The sequence below is a fragment of the Ornithorhynchus anatinus genome, chromosome 11 (genome assembly GCF_004115215.2).
Source record: "Ornithorhynchus anatinus isolate Pmale09 chromosome 11, mOrnAna1.pri.v4, whole genome shotgun sequence".
Lineage (NCBI taxonomy): Eukaryota > Metazoa > Chordata > Mammalia > Monotremata > Ornithorhynchidae > Ornithorhynchus > Ornithorhynchus anatinus.
This window is the reverse complement of record NC_041738.1, coordinates 42,020,085-42,037,282: the sequence shown is the minus strand read 5'-3', so window position 1 is coordinate 42,037,282 and position 17,198 is coordinate 42,020,085. Positions and strand designations below refer to the sequence as shown.

Sequence of the window (17,198 nt, the reverse complement as noted above, 5' to 3'; positions counted from 1 at the left end):
ACACATAGTAAACACTTAAATACCATTATGATGATGATGATGATTATTAACAGTGACATTTGTTAAGTACTTACTATTTGCCAAACACTGTGGTAAATGCTGGGGGAGGTATAATTCAATCAGATCAGACACACTCCCTGTACTACATGGGGCTCACAGTCTAAGTGGGAGGGAGAACAGGTATTTAATGCTCATTTTTCAGAAGGGAAAAATTAGGCAAAGAGAAGCCAAGTGTTGGCCTGAGGTGAAGACAAGTGGAGGGCCTGGGATTAGAACCCACATCCCCCTTCTTCCATGCCCAGGCACTTTCCAATAGGCAATACTGCTTATGATGTTGGTTTAGAAGGAAGGATGACCCCTCTAAAAGGAGAGATATTTTAGTAGGAGAGAATAAATGGAGGAAAAATGTAGAATATTGTTTCTTCTGGACCCTCTCTGGTAGACATGGCTTGGGACATTGAAAATGAATTCTATTTATGACCATGATGGGACAAGAGCGGGCCACAGGGGAGACAGGAGGTTGTTCTAGCCACCACACTCCCCCCTTACTCCCCAAAAGGCTAACAGGCAGTTGCTACCTCCCCATCTTTCCTGGTCTGGGATGAATGAAGCTGAGGGGTTTAAACCCCTAGCATAGATCCTGGCTACACCCCTTCTATTCTTGGGATCTACTGTAGTCATGGCAGATCACTTCAGCGGCTCTTTCTATGGCTCTCCTCCAGATAGGGTGACAGCCAGGGGATTTTGCTCTAACAGGACAGATCCTGCACCAGATGGAGATGAGACTCAACACTTGAAGTGAACGAACATCATTTTCTCTCTAAAACCAAGATTGGAAAAGCTCAGTTTAGGGTGGAAGAGTGATCATCTGGGAAGAAAAGAGAGAACTGAGAAATGTGGCTTAAATGGAAAGAGTATGGGCTTGGGAGTCAGAGGATGTGGGTTCTAGTCCCCACTCTGCCACTAGCCTGTGTGTGACCTTGGTCAAGTCACTTAACTTCTCTGAGCCTCAGTTACTTCATCTGTAAAATGGGGATTAAGACCATGAGCCCTATGTGGGACCATCTGATTACCTTATATACACCCCAGCACTTAGAAAAGTGTGTGGCACATAGAAAGTGCTTAACAAATACCATAATAATAATATTAAGGAAACTGAAGGAGATGATTTTACTTTGCTGCAAGCTGCTCTCTCTTCCTTCCTATTCCCTCTCCCAGCCCCTCTGCTGCTTGTGCATAGGGCTCCTACTCTCCTTATCAACAAGAGGACTTAAACTCTCCCCTGCCCAAGGGCAAAGATAGAGAGGAGGGGAAAGGGAATAAGGACTTCTTAAAGCCTTGCCTTTAGGCCACCAAAAAAAATGCACTAGGTGAAAACTTGCAAATCTTTTGACTTAGGTGAGTTAGTTGTCTGAAACACTTGTGCCTTATTGCTCACATTAGGACTAACTAATTCTCCACCCAAGTCAGGCCTTTGAGGTGCAGGTGAAAGTGTTATCAATAATGGGGCTATCCAAAGCAGCTTTCTCACTTCAACAAAGTTGCTCTCAGGTGGAGGCCTCTGCAGTATGGGTATAAATCTTCTCTTGAAAGGCCCTCTCAGTTTCATTCTCTGACTCTGACATGTGGGTGGTTGCCTGTGGTTCTCTTTGAACAACCTTATGGGTGGATAAAGAGTTGAAGAAATGTGAGGAGGTATGTCATTCTGAAACTTTCATCTAAGGCCTGGTTGATCTTTTTGCAAATCTGACCTCCTATTGCAGAACTTGAACCCAACTTTGCTGGGGTTCCTTTCTAAGAATGGCTGAAGGTCTAGAGGGCATTTAGTTTATCTGAAGATGATATTTGCTGAGTATCAGTATTCTGTTCTGCACACAGAGAAGGCAAGGTCCCTGTTTACCCCAGAGGTTTGCTGATACCAGAGGATGGGGGCAGAAGCACAGACTGGCTTGGATACTTGAGGCACAAACATGGTACAGATGGATGTCATTTGATGTAAATATTTTCAGCCAATAAAGAAGTTGGGAGAGTGCTTCTAGTTGCTGTTCTGGTATCCATAGAAGCACAAAAAGAAAAGCCATATGGTGCCTAATGGTTGGATTGCTTGAGCAAGGTTGTATGTGAGATGAGATTTTTTTTTCCATGCAGTGGAACCAACTGTCTCTTAAATCAGCAGGGTGTCTGCTAGTTCTAAATTCTGAGGGGTCCATTTTTAGCAGAGTAGTTCTTATGATTTGTGACAAACCAACAGCCATCCTGGGTTCTGTATGCTGGGCAGTTTTGATCGTCAGCCACTGCTCTGTCGGTCTTTAGTTCTAAAGCCTGCAGGTGAGAAACATGACTTATTATTTATTATTTATCTTTATAGAAAGATGGCCCTAAGGGGCTATGCTGACTGGATTTTTTTTCACTATTGGGTCCCAATGCACCATTTGGCTCGTGTGTGGGCTTCAAAGCTTGAAGATTCTAGAATCTTAGCCTAGCTTCTAGACTGTAGGTTCCTTGTGGGCAAGGAATGTGTCTATCATTTCTTTCTTACCATACTCTCAAGGGCTTAGTACAGTACTCTGCACCCAGAAAGTGCTCAGTAAAAATGACTGATGACTGATATCCCACTGGAGTGTCTCTTTTAGCTTGGAGATTATTCCCATGGGTGGATTGTCATCATCAATAAGTTATGCTTTGAGGGTCCATAATGCATGAAGCTCTACTAATTGTTCTGGAGATTTACATGGAGATAGAGAAGACTGGCCCTGCTCCACAAGGGATTTATCTCTCGTCTCCCCCTTTGGATCAAATACAACCCAAAGAAACGATGTCACAATTCAGTTTATGCCCAGTAGAGAGGATCTGTAAGTTATGATGTGGGGCTGAAGATATTTAAATTAACAAATTCCCAGGGTGTTACTTTACCGTAAAAGAAGACATTAGTGCCTGCTTCCCTTATTTCTCTAATCCCATTTTCCAAAAATAAAACCAGAATCCATGAATGAGTATATCTGCTGTGTTCCTCCTCCTCGGTCTCTCTTGTGAGGTCTCAAGCTGCACTTCTCCCGGACAATGCTCGTTCACTCAGTCAGTCACACATTCACTTTTGAACTTCCCCCTTCTTTGCTCTCTTGAGCGTAGCTTCTTGCTTGATTGACCTTGACCCCATGGGATCCTCTCTACTTCTGCCCTTAATCTCAGCCTTCCAACCTTTTGTATTCATAGGCAGAAAGACCCCCTAAACTCAAGTGAATGCAAATACACAGCCTAAATCTAAGCTTGGAAGATCCTTGTGGGCAGGGAATGTGTCTATAAAACTATGTTGTAACGTACTTTCCCAAGCATTTAGTACAGTGCTCTACCCACACTGCTCAATAAGTACCACTGATGGAAATGAACCTCTGAGGGGTTTGGGAACTGGGTTCCTAATGCCTGGAGGCCAGTTACTGTTTCTACTGCAGAGTAGAGGTAATTCCAGCTGCTACCCTGATGCGAAAGCCCCTTGCTTGAGCCTCAGCAGAGAGCACTGCCTTTCTGGCTCTGAGTTCATAGGAAATAGGGGTGGCAATCTGAGGTTCCAGTCAATAGCTCATCCAGCCTGAGTGTTTTAGAGGTTAAGTTGGTACCTGCTATGGCAGGGGGCTGGAGGAGGGGAAAGGGAGAAACAAGCAGAATGTGTTGGGAAAAGCACTGTCCCGCTCTCTTGTACTTAGATTCCCCTCCCTGTTGGAACATGGAACTTGGCAGGAAAGGAGTCAGAGGCCTTTGGACAACAGACATAGATACAGTGAAATTTAAAACTCTCTTCCCAAGATGACTCATTAAAAAATAGTCTGGGTTCTCTAAGACTTGCAGAGCTGAAGATCCTAACTTTACAAAAAAAAAAGTACAGAATAAGAGTTGGTAGGCATGTTCCCTTTTCACAAGGAACTTGTAAGAGGGGGAAGCAGACATTAAAATTTAATTATGGATATGTAAGTTCTGAGGGTGAGGAGAATAAGGGGCAGAAATCCATGTGCAAGGGTGATACAAGAGGGGGAGTGAGAAGGGAAAACGAGGGCTCATATGGGGAAAGCCTCTTGGAGGAGATGTGATTTTTTTTTTCTAACAAGGATTTGAAGGTGGGGGAATGATGCAGGACATGGATGAAAGGTTGGTGGTGAGCTACATGAGATTTGAGGTATGATGGGTAGATTTGTTTGAAAAGCAAAATGAGTGTGCTGGGGTGTAGTAGGAAAGCAAGGTAAAATAGTACTTTAAAGCCAATGGGTTTGGTGCAGAAGGGGATGGGCAATCACTGGAGGGTCTTCAGAAATGGGAAGATAGGGACTGAATTTTTTTTATTGTTAATTAGAAAACTGATCTGGGCAGCAGAGGGAAGTATTGACTAGAATGGGGAGAGACAGGAGGCAGGGAGGTCAGCCAGGAGGCTGATGTAGTAGTTGAGGAAATAGGATAAGTGCTTGGATCAACATAGTAGTTTGGAGAGAAAAGGGTAGATTTTAGCAGTGTTGTGCAGGTAAGATTGGTAGGATTTGGTGACAGATTGAATAGGTTGAAGGAGAGAGATGAGGATAATGTGGTTATCGTCTTAAAATGGGGAGGATGGTGGTGCTGTCTACTGTGATGAATTCAAAGGGATTACCAAATTTGGATGGGAAGATGAGGACGTGGTTAGTGGGATACCCAAGTAGAGAAGTCTGAAGGCAGGAGAAAATGCAAATTTGTGGAGGAGACAGATCAGGGTTAGAGAAGTAGATTTGGGAATCATCTGCATAGAGATGGTGGTTGAAGCCATGGGGATGAATGAGTTCTCCAAGACAGTTGGTGTAGATGGAGTTTAGAGGGGACCCTGAAGTAAACCTTGTAGGACTCCCACAGTTAGAAGTTGGGAGACAGAGGAGGAGCTTGTGAGACTGAAAATTAACAGCATGGCCTTGAGGAATGGGACTGGGAGTCAGGGCACTTGGGATCTAATCCTGGCTCTGTCACTCACCTGGGGTAATTCACTTAATTTCTTTATGCCTCAGCTTCCTCATCTATATTCAATACCTGGTTGGTGGGTTTTTTTTGTTATATTTAAGTGATTTTGATGTGTCAGCACTATTTTTAGCATGGGGTTAGATAAGAAATAATCAACTTGGACACAGTCCCAAACTCACATAGGTCTCACAGCTTGCTCTCCTGCTTACTTAAACTGTGAGCTCCATGTGAGACAGGGACTGTGTCTATCATGACTAATTTGTATCTACTCTAGTACTTGGGACAGTGTTTGACACTTAAGTACTTAACACATATAATAGTAGAAATAATTCTATTTTCACAGATAATTTTGGGCCCTCTTGGGTCTAAAAAGATCAAGCAGACAGAGCCTGCATTGGGCTGGAAAGGAAAACGAGGAGTGGGCTGGGCGAGATCAGTTCTCCTCTTCTCTTTGCAGAGAAGCAGCGTGGCTCAGTGGAAAGAGCATGGGTCTAGGAGTCAGAGGTCATGGGTTCTAATCCCGGCTCTGCCACCTGTCAGCTGTGTGACCTTGGGCAAGTCACTTCATTTCTCGGTGCCTCAGTTCCCTCATCTGTAAAATGGGGATTAAAGACTGTGAGCCTCATGTGGGACAACCTGATTACCCTGTATCTACTCCAATGCTTAGAACAGTGCTCAGCACATAGTAAGCGCTTAACAAATACCAACATTATTATTATTATTCTCCTGCGGAGGGCCTGGCCTGGGGAACAGGATCAGCTTGGGCAGAAGAAAAGTGGAGCAGGGGAGGTGACTTGGGCTGCCTCTCCCTTTTCCTTTTCCTCTGCCAAGAAATAGAGAAAGCACCTTGAATCACATATAAATGGAAGCTTGTGTATAGCCACAGGGACTCAAAATTCCAGCACCACACCCTGACATCCACATATGTGTGAAACCCATGTGTTTATATGACCCTTCCTTTCTTTCAATCTTCCGGTTCCTGAATCTCTCCGGTGGGAGAAAGTGGGCTGAGAGTTGGTTTGGGTCTGGACTCGGGGATTTAGGCCTATACTGGGTTTGACTTCCCCAAATTCATTCCCCACTCCACTTATCTCTTGGCTATTTGCTTGGCCTCTCAGTGCCTCAGTTTCTCCATCTGGAAAATGGAAAAAACTAACCGGTGCTTTTTGTGAAGGTAGAGAATATTTGTTCTTGAATATTCATTAGCCTGTCAGTGTAACAGACAAAATCCATCATGTAACAAGTGTGTGTGTGGAGTGGGGGTGGGGGGGATATTGAATGGATCCATATTCTTTTCAGTATAGCTAAAACCAATGCAAAAGGATTTATCTCTTTAGTATATTAATTTCTTAACCTAACTTCAAGCAGCACATCCGGCCCAGTTTTATCTGTCTCCCATGCAACTTCCTCTGCATAGAGTTCACAAGGTGCTTGGAGTGATAGTGTTGATGGGAAGGGGATTTTTCTTTTTTTTTTTTTTTGCACGTGACATGATTAAGTAACAGAAGCATTCACTGTTGGGAAAATCAGTCGTGCCATACATGCCATCTGGCACAGCTCCAGACAGGGCGCTACCTTCCTCAGAGCTACTTCTCTCCCATGGCACAGTTGGGCTATGGAGTATATCTCCACAGTCTTAACTGGGGGATTCTTTGGTGTGTTAGAAAATTGGTACCAAAATCCTAAGCCAGCAGGCAAAATGAGTTGTATGCAAAACCCTAAAAATAAATAGAGCTGAGCAGAGAGAAAGTTACTTAACTCTTCTACCCGCTTCCTCTGCCTCTCCTTGGCTGGTCTTCTGACAACTTCACAGACCCTCAGCCTTCCCCTCCCAACCCGGGCCACTTCCCCTGACAACCTCCCCTGCAGTCACCCCTATCCCTTAGCTTCTCTGCCCCGCCTCCCCCTCCCCCCAACCCCCTTCAGCCCCCTGGCTGCAGAATGCTGTTTTGCTCTCCCACACCTGCGCTCTGCAATCAGTTCACATCAGCCCCTAAGTCTAACCGAATCCAAAAATATTAAACCGGGGCCCATCTGTCGTCCAACTGATGAACGCAGATGTGCTCTGGATTTCAGAGGCTGGCTGGCAACCATTCAAAACTGTCATAAATTGCACCTGCTGCAGCACATTTCCCCTTTTCGATTTAGCAACCCCTCCCCTCCCAGGAAAAAAAAAAAACAATAACAAAAAACAACCCCCACGTTCCCAGACTCCTTGAGCCTGGGATAGTGTGTGCGTCTGTGTGCGCGCACACCAACACAACAGCCTAGATTCAGCGAACACGCTAGAGGACTTTGGAACCCTGAGGGGAAAGAAGCGGCCCCTGGTCTGGGTGAGGGGGTGGGGGGTGTGTGTGTGTGTTTTGGGGGTGAGAGGGTTAGTGTATGCAGCCAACCACAGTGTAAAAATAGATGAGGGAGGGGTCCTGCTGAGTCTCTCTGCATTGGCCCAGGGAAGATGACAGCTCCTGATGGGGAAGACTTACCAGTTGCTACAACCTTTCCTGTGGGGTGTGGGAAAGGTGGGACTGGAAACCTGACTCAAGGGTCTCTTTACCCGAAAGGTCTTTCACAGGTTACAATCAGACCTCCCGGTGCTTGGCTTGGCAGATTGACACAAACTCCCATCCCCAAGCTTGACCCGAGAGAGCCTCCGGGAAGCCTTTCCATTGTTTTCGCCCTCCTGGAGCCAGCTGAGCCCGGACATTTGGGAACGGATGCCTGCTCCATCTGTTTACGCTGGCATGCCGGCCCTTCGGTCCGCTCTGGATGGAACAGATGCATTTCCATAGACTCCGTCGTGGCCGGAGGGCGAGGCAGTGTTAGAGATTTTTCTCCCCACTTTGCAATGTTTTGTGGTAAGCAGCTGCCTTGGCAGGCCCTGATTGCAAACCCCTGCAGTAAGTTAGCAATAGAGCTGTGGTTCATCTCGAGGAACTCTCTAGGCTGTAAACTCATTTTGGGTAGGGAAAGTGTCTGCCAACTCTGTTGTACTCTCCCAATCACTTAGCATAGTGCCCTGCACACTGTAAGTGCTCAAGGATTATGGATTGATTTGATCCAGTTTGAGCTCTGGGATACCGGGAAGCGGAGGGAGAAAGGGTCGCCTTTCGGAATCAAAACACTAGGCTTTAGGGCAGAGCTCTGGGGCATCTTGGCATGACTGAGCCACCCTTCTGTGCTCTAGGGCCAAAGGTGGAGTTCTGCAGGTACATGTCTCTGGGATTTAGGCCAAACTCTACCAGAAACGTTTTGGGGGCAGGAGACCAGGCAAGGCTCAGTCTCATTATTTCAACCTTGCCATTTGCACCGTAATCTATGTACCACGAACCATTCAAGATAGAACAATATAATGTAATCTTCCAAGGGCTTAGTACAGTGCTCTGTACCCAGTAAGCACTTGATAAATATCATTGATAGGTTGACTGATAATGGATGAGCTCTGAAACCCAAACCAGGTATGACCCACGTGAAGGGTGCCTAGAGGAAATCAGGATGGGTTTGCGAATCTGGCAACAGGAAGAAAAAGAAACATAATCTGACTCAGTCTCTCCTTCCATCTCTTCGTGGGGTGTGGAAGAGACTCTCAGTATAAGTAGCAGAGGCAGAAAGTCTAGTGGCGAGAGCATGGGTCTGTGGGGCTGAAGACTTGTTCTCATCTCTGTAAATTCAGGCAAGCACCTTACCCTCTCTTTCTCACCATAAGATGAGAAAATGAAAGCCTACTTTTCCCTGCCTTCCCTATCATAATGATTATTATGAAGATTAAAATGACAAGCTACTATAAAAACTCAAAGCATTTGATTTCCATCTGATTGTAAGTTCCTTGAGGACAAGGGATGTTTGTTTTTTGCTTTGTTGTTGTGTGATCTCATGCACAGAGTTCAGTTCTCTAGACTGTAAGCTCACTCTAGTCAGCGAATGTGTCTGTTAGACCCTCCCAAGCACTAAGTATGGTGTTTTGACAATATATATGTCATATGTATACAATATATATAAATATGACAATAAATGAAAGGGTTCTGCACATAGGATGCTCAGTAGCTTCTGTGGATGATGCTGAAGGTTCCTTGATACAAGGAGCTGGGGATCCTGTGACTAGGTGAAAAATTAGGAAATGTGAATGGGCCAAATGGGTGTTTAATAGCTTAATGATTTTTGAAAGCTGGTTGACCTCTCCCAACCACTTAGTAATTTTGTGTAAACCATGGCTTAAAGGGTAGAGTGAAGGCTTGGGAGTCAGAAGGACATGGGTTCTAATGCCAGTTCCAACATTTGTCTGCTGTGTGACCTTGAGCAAGTCACTTAACTTCTCTATACCTCAGTTATCTCATCTGTACAATGGGGATAAGAGTCTGAGCCCCATGTGAGACAGGGACTGTGTCCAACCTGCTCAACTTGTATCTACCCCAGTGCTTAGAACAGTGCTTGGCACACAGAAAGCGTTTAACAAGTATTATTATTATTATTATTGGAGAAGCAGCGTGGCTCAGTGGAAAGAGCACGGGCTTTGGAGTCAGACGTTATGGGTTCGAATCCCGGCTCTGCCACTTGTCAGCGGTGTGACTGTGGGCAAGTCACTTCACTTCTCTGGGCCTCAGTTACCTCATCTGGAAAATGGGGATTAAGACTGTGAGCCCCACATGGGACAACCTGATTCCCCTGTATCTACCCCAGCGCTTAGAACAGTGCTTGGCACATAGTAAGCGCTTAACAAATACCAACATTATTATTATTATTAAAATAAGATAAACCTCCCCAAGTTACCCCTTAATGCCAGGAGGAGGCTACTTTGGCCCATGGGTCAATTCAGCAAACTCTGACTCAAGGATCCCAGATGGACTGTCTTATGCTAGTCCTGGCCAGGAACTCGCTTGAGCTGCATTTGATTATATTCCCAGATTTGGCTGTTGGATCAAATTGACTCCAACAGGCAAGTGCTCTCCTCATTAGAGAGGCGGTGAGTAGGGCCGATGGCAGCAGAGTGACTGATTAACCAGGATCATCTCTTATGCTCTTGTGGGCCAGAATCTAAGTCCTCAGAGAATAAGGGACCTTCTCTGACGGCCTAGTTGCAAGAGCACGGGCTTGGGAGTCAGAAGCTGAGGGTTCTAATCCCAACTCTGCCGCTTGTCTCTTCCGTGACCTTGGGCAAGTCAGCTGACTTCACTTTGCCTCAATTTCCTCATCTGTAAAATGTGGATTGACTGTGAGCCCCATGTGGGGCAGGGACTGTCCAACCTGATTACCTTGTATCTACCCCAGCAGTTAGAACAGTGCTTTGCACAGAGTAAGTGCTTAACACATACCATAATTGCAATTATTATTATTATCCTCTGGAGAGTGGGGAGGGAACATGGGGAGTCAGAAGAGTATGTGTGATCTACTGGATCTGGGGAAGGAGTTGGAATGTATGTGACCTGCAGGGTGGGGAGAGTGATTGAGTCCAGTTTGAAAATCAAGTTGTAGAAAAGACAGACGATTCATTCACTCCATCATGTTTATTGAGCGTTTTTTGTGTGCAGTGCACAGTACTATATAAGCACTTGGGAGAGTACACTGTAACAATAAATAGACACATTCCTCCCATCCCCACCCTTGGGGCCCAAGAGTTGCCACTGATGGAGACAGGAACCCTTTAACTTATCAACAAATGGCATTTTTTGAATGCTTTCTGGAGGCAGAGCACTGTATTAAGCACTCGGGAGACAACAATATTAACAGAGTTGATAGACATGTTCTCTGTTCACAAAGAGCTTACCTACTGGGCTCCTAAGGGATCCAAGTAGATTGCTTTCTAGGGCACAAGCCCCTGAAGGTAGAAAAGGAGCAGGTGTTGTTTCCAGTTGGCTCTTTGCCTGAGTTTGATTCCCTTTAGCCAATAAAGTATCTGGGTACCACTTCAGCAAAGAATCAGCAACCCTTGAGTTGGACTCTTCTTCTGCTCAGGCACTTGTCTTGTCTTATGTTCTTGAGTCGTTTCCGACCCTTAGCGACTCCATGGACACGTCTGTCCCAGAACACCCCACTCTCCATCTGCAATCGTGCTGGTAGTGTATCCGTAGAGTTTTATTGGTTTAAAAAAAAAATATGGAAGTGGTTTACCATTCTCCATCCATGCAGAAAATGTGAGTCTCTGCCCTCGACTCTCTCCCATGCCGCTGCTGCCCAGCACAGGGGACTTTTGACTTGTAGCATATTGCCTTCCACTCGCTAGCCACTGCCCAAGCTAGGAATGGAATGGGTATGCCTCTCCTTGACTCTCCCTCTCATAGCCGAGACTGGTAGAGTACTGGAAACCCTCCAGGTGTGTTCCTAAGAGGGCAGTAGATAACAAATAAAGAATAGTCCAGGGCCCACTATTAGCCTGGCTGAATTATCCTCGGAGAGGTGAATGAACTGGGCTAGGGCACCAGGGTGTTTTCCAGAGCACGAGACCAGGTCACTGACCAGATGTTGCCCTGATGGTGGAGAACAGAGGCCATTCCCTTCCAGGAACAGAGCCCTGGATTCCTAGAGAGTCATTGGCTGACCTTGGTTCACCCATAGAAGAAGGGCTATTGCAAATGAATTTAGATTTGGACTAGAATGTGACTCAGTGGAAAACCTAGATGAACTGAAATGGCTTTGTTTCCCATCTCTCCTCTTTCCATGGATTTAACTTAGGCACATTAGTCTCACTCAAGCAGCTCCGATAGACACAGTAGAGAAGTTTGTCACAGTCTACTGGGTAAATAATATGGGTTTTGAGAATAACTCAAAAGAAGCATTTATTTAATATACCCAAATGGCACTCTCTAATAGGTCAATAATCTACATTCCCCCCCCAAAATCCTTAAATTATACTTTCTCTGTGGAATTGCACTAGCAATTTGTGCCTTAATCCCCTCATGCAAATGTATATCCAGAGAGTTTTTAATATGCACACTTTATTTGTCTCTAAATTTAAACCCAACCTCCTTGGAAAAGACACATGCGTTTCTTGCCTGGTAGTTTTCTTTGTCTTTTTTTTGTTTTGTGTTTTAAGGAAATGTTTCTCTCTGGTTTACTGTACTTTCACCCAAGCCAAACTGATATTTTTCAGGTCAGTGTGGTGATTAGGGAAAGGAGCAGGAAATGGAAGCCCCATTCAGGCAGTGTGGGTGGGCTGTCCATCTGCGCAGTAGCAAGGGGTAGCCTTTCGACACCTAAAGGTCTGTGCCGGGACTTGATTAGATATGGTGGACTGAGAATGGACAAGGGCAGAGATGGAAATTCATTTGGCCTACACAAGGTTGTGTGTGTGGTGTGCTTCATCTTTGAAAACCAAGTTGTAAAAAAGGCAGGTCCTCCCATCTGCAGTGCCCACACAGAAACTTAAACTGTAAGGTTCTAGTGGGCAGGGAATATTTCTACCAACTCTGCCATACTGTACTCTCCAAAGTGCTTTTGTACAGGGCTCTGAGCACAGTAAACACTCAAATACCATTGATAAAGCTAGATCCTGGCCACGCTATTGTGCCTTTCCCATGAAAGTCTGCCTTTTGTAAAGCCTGTGCTTGGGGAGAATTACCCTTCTCCAAATCTCTGCCCAGCAGACTGGTCTGTCTGCTGTTGCCATCTCCCAATAGACTACTGCTATATCACATTGCTTGTCTGTGTTCACTCTATTAAATCAAATTTTTAATCGTATTTACTCTGTGCCAGGCACTGTTCTAAGCACTGGTGTAGATATGAGCTTATCAGTTGGACACATTGTGTCCCATGTGGAGCTCAGTCTTAATCCCCATTTTATAATTGAGGTACCTGAGGCATAAAGAAGTTGTGACTTGCCCAAGGTCACACATCAGATATGTGGCAGAACCAGAATTAGAACCCATTTTGCCTTGGTTGCCCTACCCACTGCCATCTGAAGCCTGTTTTTAAAAAATGGTATTTATGTGTGTACTATATGTCAAGCACTGTTCTCAGTGCTGGGGTGAATTCAAATTAATCAGGCCAAATACAGTCCTTGTACCACATGTGGCTCACAGCCTAAATAAGAGGGCAAAAAGATAGTCACCATTTTACAATTGAGGAAATTGAGGCACAGAGAAGTAAAATGACTTGCCCAAAGTCACAAAGTGGGAGTAGAACCCATATCCTCTGGCTCCCAGGTCCACTAGTCCATGCTGCTTCTCCATCCTGGGTTGTGTGCTCTCTTTTGGTTCGTCATTCAGCAGAAGTTTAGGTATAATTCATTCTCCTCACATGTCCCAACCAATGGAACTGTGCTGTCCCCGTCTCCAGACTATCAGCTCCTTGTGGGCCAGGAATGTGTCTACCAACTCCACTGTACTGTACTCTCCCAAGCACTTAGTACAGTGTTCTGCACCCAGAAAGAGCTCAATAAATACCACTGATTGGTTGTTATGAGCATAGCTTCAAATCTGTTGCACTCCTTGGGTTCCAGGACCTAGCTGCTGCTAATCTTCTGCTTCTAAATATTGACTATGATTTTTAGGACATGCTGGTGAAACTGCTCAAGAAAGTGGATGAGTCTGTCTTCTATGGCATGTCCAGTTCTGAGGGCCATGTAGCAGACTGGACCCAACAGTATTTAAGGCCTTTGACTTAGTATGACACTTAATGCTTGTTGCTGCCACACTGTCTTCTGAAAGCTGTGCTGGCCCTTCCTTTTTATTCTTTTGACCTTTCTGTTGGCAGGCATCTGCCTAGGGAGCAGAACTTAATGACTCCGGTGAACAAATGTCACCATAATTCCCTGTTAATTGAAAGTCCTGTGGGTGAGGGGGGAAAGCTGGTGCCAAAAATGGGTGGGTGACGAAGGGATGCTTTAGTCCCATCATGGGTATGACAGCTGGGTCCTCTTCAGGCCTGGAGGACACCCACTGGGGAGATTTTGCTGTGACAGGAAAGACCGTTTTTTAACCTGACAAATGGTAATGGGACCTCTCATCTTGGGATTTCACTTTGCTACTTCCTGGGATATTTATCAGCCCCCATGCTGACTGATTGGCTTAACTGACTGATGCTGCTGACTGACTGGCTTAAGTGCAGGGCCAGGGCTTAGAGTCAGAAGAGTCCCATGGTTTTGTCTTGGTCCCCCCACCTCACCTCACCCAGTGCCATCTGTAACCTGCTTGTTTCTTGAGCGCCCACAGTAAGCTTCCCAACTAGTGGCTCCAACACACCAGTATGCCACTGAGGTTTCAAACCTGGCCGCCTTTGCTTTCACTGGGCAGGAACGGTAGTGCCCATTGCAGGGGTGGGGTGGGGGCCACAGCCTGTGACCAGCCTCTGCTGATGCTCCCAGTGGGGGCTGGGGCGGGACTGCTTATTCTCTTGAGTCCCTCATCTTGTACTAGAAAAATCATCCCCCTCGAGATTGAAAGCTCGTTACAGGCAGGGAACTTGTCTGCTAATTTTGTTGCACTGTACTTTCCCAAGTGCTTAGTATAGTGCCCTGCACATAGTAAGCGTTCAAATGCAATTGATAAGGTTGTAAAGCATTGAGCAGCACTTATCCCTGACTTGGTTCACACCCTTCAGGAGTCAACTCTTTCACTGACACCAACTCGAGATTACAAAATTTATATTTACATTTCACACAGACTCTGGGTGATCCCTCTAGATGACTTGATTTTTATCTTTGTCATTTTTATTTGATTCCAGGAAAACCGCCTCTCAACTCGCCCTCCTTTTCACTTCCAGTTTTGGGATAACAGGCGGACCGAGTTCTACCCCCACCTACCTCCCCTCCTCCAAACGGCCCCTCGGGCAGCACAACAATGACCCGTCACCCGTGACCTTCCGTTCGGCCTCCCTCGCGCACGACCGCAATCCCTGACCCAGAACCTTTTGACGCGAATCCTGCCGGAGAGGTCACGCGAGTAGATTAGGGAGAAAACCTAAACACTGATGTGCCCCCTCTGTCCACACGGTCGTCGTTATCGGTAAGCGTCTGTTGCCTACGTGGCTCTCTGCCAGGTGCTGTAGGACAACCCTTCCACAGTCTCTGCTCCCACCCCCGCTCCGGTTCTATCCGTGGATCAATGGGGCAGTCACCTCCGCTCATGGGAATTCTCCCAGATGGGGCCCCTTCTTCCTCTCTCAGCCCAGAATTCCCTGAGAAACTTTCAAATGAGCACTTCTCAGTTGCCAAGAAGGGCAGCCTCGAGGCAGCTGTTTGGCAATGTGATGTGTGTTTTCTCCCTTCCTCCCTCCCTCCTTCCCTCCCCAAGAGCAGGTGCAGCCCAGGTGGCAGCAGTGCCAGCTTTCTCACCCACCGTGACTCCCTCTCCAGTGTGCTACTTCCCTGCCCCGCCGTGACCCCGCCTCCGGCCGAGAGGGGAGGTCAGGTTAGTTTCATTCAGATGCTCAGGAGGGGTAAGGTAGGTGTTAGCAGCCCCTTTTCCGGTAGACAGATGGGTGAGGGGTCAGAGGAGGACACAAGGAAGCACCTGGCCTTGAGAACCAAAGTGCACAATTCACGCGGCAGACCGCAATGGGGGCTGCTGCACCTAGCCAGCAAGCCCCGCAACCTCTAGCTACAACCCACCGGGAAAGACCGGGCCAGAATATCTGCCTGCTAATGAAGGCTTCTCTTCATAGGGGCCGGAGAGCCTGGACCAACAGGTTGGGACGATGTGGGAATGGCACAAGAAAAATGGGGAATGAATCCTATAAAGAGTTCCTCAGGAAGGAGGTTTTTTTTTTGTTTGTCTTGGACTCACAGCATCACTCCTGTGCTCCGCAAACCCTTGATGTTAGCAGGTTTTCACATGACTGATCTAGAGCTTGTTAGGGATGTTCCCATCTTTCTATTTGTCTTGACAGCTTCCTCCAGCCTTCAACTCTGCAGTAAATACTAATAACATCATCAGATGCAGTAACTGTCTTGTGCCCTCTTCAAAGCCCATCACATACATTTCTCTCATCATGGTTCTTACTGTGAATCATCCCCTCCTCTTTAGATGCTAGGGCCACGGGAAGGTGTCTGCTGAACCACAACCTCCCTTCAACCTTCTTAATGGCCAGCTGGAACCCCAGGTTGATCTTGAATTTGGAACGAATGGGTTGACCTTCAGCTGAGCTGGGAACCCATGGAGGGCGCTTCCCTGCCGTGGATACCTCATGAATCTCTGACAAGGAGACACAGTTTATGCCACCCACATTATACCAAGCACATAGCGTAGTACAGTGGGGTCACAGGTGCCATTTTGCAGAAGTTAGCCCACCTTGGCCAATTCTAGAGCATATCTCTAGATATGCTAGGTCCTCCTAGGCCCATGTGGATTTCATTGCCTCCTCAGAGCATCGAGCTTGGCAGTAGTAACATGGTAGAGAAGCAGCGTGGCTCAGTGGTAAGAGAACGGGCTTTGGAGTCAGATCATGGGTTCAAATCCCGGCTCGGCCACTTGTCGGCTGTGTGACTGTGGGCAAGTCACTTAACTTCTCGGTGCCTCAGTTACCTCATCTGTAAAATGGGGATTAAGACTGTGAGCCCCACGTGGGACAACCTGATTCCCCTGTGTCTACCCCAGCGCTTAGAACAGTGCTCGGCACATAGTAACCGCTTAACAAATACCAACATTATTATTAGATCATGGACCTTGGAATCAGAAGGACCTGGGTTCTAATCCTGGCTCTGTCACTTGTCTGCTGTGTGACCTTGGCCAAGTCACTTAATTTCTCTGTGCTTATTGTCCCATCTGTAAAATCAGGATTAAGACTGTGAGCCCTATGTAGGAGGGGGGCTGTGTCCAACCTGATTAAATTGTTTCTACTACAGCACTTTATACAGTACCTGGGACATAGTAACTGCTTAACAAAATCTACATTCACTTAGACTGAGAGTCCTGTAAGGGACAGGGACTGTGTCTTACTTATCTTGTATCTTCCCCAGTGCTTTGAACAGTGCTTGATACAGGGTATGTGCTTAATCAATAAAACTATTATTATAATTCTATTCTATAAAAGCTGTGTTACTTAAAATAGGGAAGTAATGTTGCCTAATGGAAAGAGCACAGGCCTGGATTCAGAGGACCTGGGTTCTAATCTCAGCTCTGCCACTTGCCTGTTTTGTGACCTTGAGAAAGTTACTTAACTTCTCATCTGTCAAGTCAACCAATCTGCAGTGTTTATTGAGCACTTACTTTGTGCAGAGCACTGTACTAAAAGCTTGGGAGATGACAACAGAGTTAAGACACAAAAGACCAAGTTTACAGTCAAGAGGGGTAGACAGA

The 17,198-nt window shown here is 46.2% G+C and overlaps 1 non-coding gene across 1 annotated transcript; it reads right to left on the bottom strand.

Moving 5' to 3' along the window:
• Positions 1-11,158: 11,158 nt before the first annotated feature.
• LOC114815291 lies at positions 11,159-11,296 on the bottom strand. Its single transcript, XR_003763055.1, has one exon. It is a non-coding gene; the product is annotated as a small nucleolar RNA SNORA7 (small nucleolar RNA).
• Between the last annotated feature and the right edge of the window lie 5,902 nt (positions 11,297-17,198).